The sequence below is a fragment of the Macaca thibetana genome, chromosome 19, assembly GCF_024542745.1.
Source record: "Macaca thibetana thibetana isolate TM-01 chromosome 19, ASM2454274v1, whole genome shotgun sequence".
NCBI lineage: Eukaryota > Metazoa > Chordata > Mammalia > Primates > Cercopithecidae > Macaca > Macaca thibetana.
Genome location: NC_065596.1, coordinates 38,910,553 through 38,915,770, shown reverse-complemented (window position 1 = coordinate 38,915,770; position 5,218 = coordinate 38,910,553).

The following is a 5,218-nucleotide window of genomic DNA, read 5'->3' as shown; positions in this document are numbered from 1 at the left end:
ATAACGTAGGTATATGGTCCTATAAAGCAGGTATTAGGTTCTCTCTTGATTTGGGGAATACTGTAGGTTTTGCTTTTCTCATATTTTCCTGTGTTTTCCAAACTAACATGTATTACCTTTATAATCAAGGAAAACAATAAAATGAACTGTGCCTTTTTTTACCTCAAAATCTGCTCCTGACAAGCAGCAATTCGCTTCATGAATTTGTAAAACGTCTGATCTCCACTTTTAATTACGGTTTTCTCATATTTTTCATCACCATCATTAGAAAGGCTAAAAACAGAAGCAGAAAACACTTGTGAATGTCTATATCCAGAAAATTACAGCATTTGCAAGAGGAAACAAGATAATTTTATTTTAAAAAAATTTATCAGGCCAGGTGCAGTGGCTAACGCCTGTAATCCCAGCACTTTGGGAGGCCAAGGCAGGCAGATCACAAGGTCAGGAGATCGAGACCATCCTGGCCAACATGGTGGAACCCCGTCTCTACTAAAAAACACAAAAAATTGGCTGGATGTGGTGGCGCACGCCTGTAGTCCCAGCTACTCAGGAGGCTGAGGCAGAGGAAATCGCTTGAACCCGGAAAGTGGAGGTTGCAGTGATCCGAGATCACAACACTGCACTCCAGCCTGGTGACAGAGTGAGATTCTGTATCAAAAAAAAAAAAAAAAAAAAAAAAGTCATGCCTGTAATCCCAGCACTTTGGGAGGCCGAGGTGAGCGGATCACCTGAGGTCAGGAGTTCGAAACCAGCCTGGCCAACATCTTGAAACCCCATCTCTGATAAAAATACAAAAAATTAGCCGGGCGTGGTTGCGGGCGCCTGTGATCCCAGCTACTTGGGAGGCTGAGGCAGGAGAATCACTTGAACTCGGGAGGTGGAGGTTGCAGTGAGTCAAGATTGCACCATTACACTCCCGCCTGGGCAACAAGAGTGAACCTCTGTCTCAAAAAAAAATTTTTTTTAATTTATCAGGTCAGCGCAGTGGGCTCACGTTTGTAATCCCAGCACTTTGGGAGCCCAAGGCAGGGGGATCACTTGAGCTCAGGAGTTCAAAACCATTCTGGGCAACCTGGCAGAACCTCGTCTCTACAAAAAAATACAAAAATTAGCTGGGCATGGTGGTGTGCACCTGTGGTCCCAGCTATTCCAGAGGCGAGGCTGTGGTGAGCCGTGAGCACACCACTGCACTACAGCCTGGGTAACAGTGTGAGGCCCTGTCTCAAAAAGAAAAAGAAAAAAAAAACTGTCAAAGTAAAAAACTGTAAAACTGTCAAGTAATTTTTTTTTTTTTTTTGAGAGGGAGTCTCCCTGTGTCACCCAGGCTGAGTGCAATGGTGCAATCTTGGCTCACTGCAACCTCCACCTCCTGGGTTCAAGCGATTCTCCTGCCTCAGACTCCCAAGTAGCTGTGATTACAAGTGTGCGCCAACACACGTCCGGCTAATTTTTGTATTTTTAGTAAAGACAAGGTTTCGCCATGTTGGCCAGGCTGGTCTCCAACTCCTGACCTCAAGTGATCCGTCTCGGCCTCCCAAAGTGCTGGGATTATAGGCGTGAGCCACCGCACTCAGCCAAAAACTGTCAAGTAAATATTTTTGATATTTAAATTGTGTACATGTAGCTCTATAGTCCCCTGCCCCACCCTTCTCCCAAGCTATTTTCAACTCTTGGGTAATTACTTACAATTTAAAAAATCGCAGGGCACAGTGGCTCACACCTGTAATCTCAACACTTTGGAAGGCCAAGGAGGGTGGATCACAAGGTCAAAAGATCGAGACCATCCTGGCCATATATATATATATATATATATATATATATTTTTTTTTTTTTTCGGCTGGGTGCAGTGGCTCAGGCCTGTGATCCCAGCACTTTGGGAGGCCAAGGAGAATGGGTCACTTGAGGTTAGGAGTTTGAGACCAGCCTGGCCAACATGGTAAAGCCCCATCTCTACTAAAAGTATAAAAATTAGCCGAGTATGGTGATGGGTACCTGTAATCCCAGCTATTTGGGAGGCTGAGGCAGGAGGATCACTTGAACCTGGGAGCTGGAGGTTGCAGTGAGCCGTTATCACGCCACTGTACTCCAGCCTGGGCGACAAAGTGAGACTCTGTCTCAAAAAATAAAAAATAAAAATTGGCTGGGCGCGGTGGCTCACGCCTGTAATCTCAGCATTTTGGGAGGCCGAGGCGGGTGGATCACGAGGTCAGGAGAGCAAGACCATCCTGGCTAACACAGTGAAACTCCGTCTCTACCAAAACTACAAAAAATTAGCCAGGCACGGTGGCGGGTGCCTGTAGTCCGAGCTACTCAGGAGGCTGAGGCAGGAGAATGGTGTGAACCCAGGAGGCAGAGCTTGCAATGAGCTGAGATCGCACCACCGCACTCCAGCCTGGGCGATAGAGCGAGACTCCATCTCAAAAAAAAAAAAAAAAAAAAAAAAAAAAAAATTTTTTTAAATTAGCTGAGTTTGGTGGCACACACCTGTGGTCCCAGCTACGGGGGAAGCTGAGGCCAGAGGATCCCTTGAGGCCAGGAGTTTGAGGCTGCAGTAAGCCATGAGCAGGCTGGGCGTGGTGGCTAACACCTGTAATCCCCGGCACGTTGGGAGGTGAGGTGGGTGGATCACTTGGGGCCAGAACTTCAAGAAGAGCCTGGGCAATATGGCAAAAGCCCATCTCTACTAAAAAGAAAATACAAAAATTAGCTGGGTGAAGTGGCACACGCCTGTGGTTCCAGCTACTTGAGAGGCTGAGGCATGAGAATTGCTTAAGCCTGCAAGGCAGAGGTTGCAGTGAGCCGGGAACGTGCTACTGCACTCCAGCCTGGGCAACAGAGCAAGACTGTCTCAAAAAAAAAAAAAAAAAAAAAAAAAAAAAAAAGCCATGACCACACCACACCACTGCAGTTCAGCCTGGGAAACAAAGCAAGTTTCCATCTCTAAAAAAAAAAGAAAAAGACAAATACTCTAGAAGAAACCCACCAAAAATAAGCAAATACATAAAAACTTAAGAAATTAAAAAATAAAAAATCTTGCCAGGCACAGTGGCTCACATCTGTAATCTCAGCACTTTGGGAGGCTGAGGCAGGCAGATCACATCATCAAGAGATTGAGACCATCCTGGCCAACATGATGAAACCCTGTCTCTACTAATAATACAAAAATTAGCTGGGTGTGGTGGCGCGCACCTGTAGTCTCAAATACTTGGGAGGCTGAGGGAGGAAAATTGCTGGAACCCGGGAGGTGGAGGTTGGAGTGAGCCAGGATCACACCACTGCACTCCAGCCTGGCAACAGAGTGAGAGTCCATCTCACAAAAAATAAATAAATAAATAAATAAATAAAAAATTAAAAGTCCTTATAACCATCAATTCTATTAAGCATTATTTTCAAACACCAACATGTCTTCATGCACTCCCCTTCATCATTATTCTGAAAAAGCCTACAAATGAAACAGTTCTGGTAAAGAACCAGGCCTTGGCCGGGCGCGGTGGCTCAAGCCTGTAATCCCAGCACTTTGGGAGGCCGAGACGGGCGGATCACGAGGTCAGGAGATCGAGAGCATCCTGGCTAACACGGTGAAACCCTGTCTCTACTAAAAAATACAAAAAACTAGCCGGGCGAGGTGGCGGGCGCCTGTAGTCCCAGCTACTCGGGAGGCTGAGGCAGGAGAATGGCGTGAACCCGGGAGGCGGAGCTTGCTGTGAGCCGAGATCCGGCCACTGCACTCCAGCCTGGGTGACAGAGCGAGACTCCGTCTCAAAAAAAAAAATTAAAAAAAAAAAAAAAAAAAAAGAACCAGGCCATTTCTCCAAACATTCTATTGTAATTTTTTTATTCTAATAGTAACAAATGCTGGGTGCAGTGGCTAAAAAAAATTTTTAGTCCAGGCGCAATGGCTCACACCTGTAATCCCAGCACTTTGGGAGGTTAAGGTGGGTGGATCACCTGAGGTCAGGAGTTCGAGACCAGTCTGACCAACATAGTGAAACCCCATCTCTACTAAAAATACAAAAATTAGCTGGGCATGGTGGCACATGGCTGTAATCCCAGCTACTCGGGAGGCTGAGGTAGGAGAATCACTTAAACCCAGAGGTTGCAGTGAGCCGAGCTCGTGCCATTGTACTCTAACCTGGGCAACAACAGTGAAACTCCAAAAAAAAAAATTTTAATTGGTCAGACATGGTGGCATGCACCCGTACTCCCAGCTACTTGGGAAGCTAAGGTAGATTGCCTGAGCCCAGGAGTTCAAGGCTGCGTGAGCTGTGATCAGAGCAATTAACTCCAGCGTGGGTGACAGAGTGAGACCCTGTCTCTCAATCAATCAATAAGCAAAAATGATCATTCTTACTTCTTTAGAGAGCTTTGGTTTATAAAGGCTTTCAAGATCTACTCTCTCGTTTGACTCTCAAAATCATGTGATGAAACAGAGAACAGAAATATCACTATCACTCTCACTTTACAGAATTGAGGATCTGAAAGCATCTCCGAGGTCCTGGGCCAGTTCTGGAGCCACAGCCAAGAGTCAATAAACAAATGGCATTTTTCTTTTCCTTTTTCCATTTTTTCACCCCAATCTTATTATCCCAGATCAAATGGCAGTTTTCTAACTTGTCTGTCTCTGCTATAAAGACATATTAGAAATATAAAAGAAAGTTAAGAGTCAGTGAACGCATCTTCTATAAATACTTGCCATCTCTAACTTCTGTTTGTTCATCTTTGTTCACTGTCTTAACGGGAGTTATAAATAGAGCAGGGTTTTCAAGCTAACTCAAGTTGGCTAATAAGGAAGTAAAGTGAAAAGGTCCTACATACAAGTTCTGCCTGAAAATTTCCCCAGGTCCTGTGGTGAAACTGAAGGGTAACTCCTGTGGCTGCTTCCCAATCCAGTCACCTGTCAACCTCAGGAGCACACATCCTCACCTTTGGGAAAGCAACTGATCCATGGCAATGCCTTCTCTCTGCTGATAGTCCCTCAGAAGGCTGTGGGCATGATCCAGGTTGACAAAGTCTATGTATTCATCCTCGTCTGCAACACAGATGTAGTAGGGCAGGAATAGCGGCAGCCCAGGAGACAAGGCGGTCTGCTCCCCAGGAGGCACAGGATGGGCAGCACCCAGGACAGCATCCTGCAGGCGGAGGTCTTGGAGCTGAGCAGTCCAGTCTACGTCTTTGGCACTGCTGGCATCATTCCCAAAATCCAAGGTAAGCTGTGGTG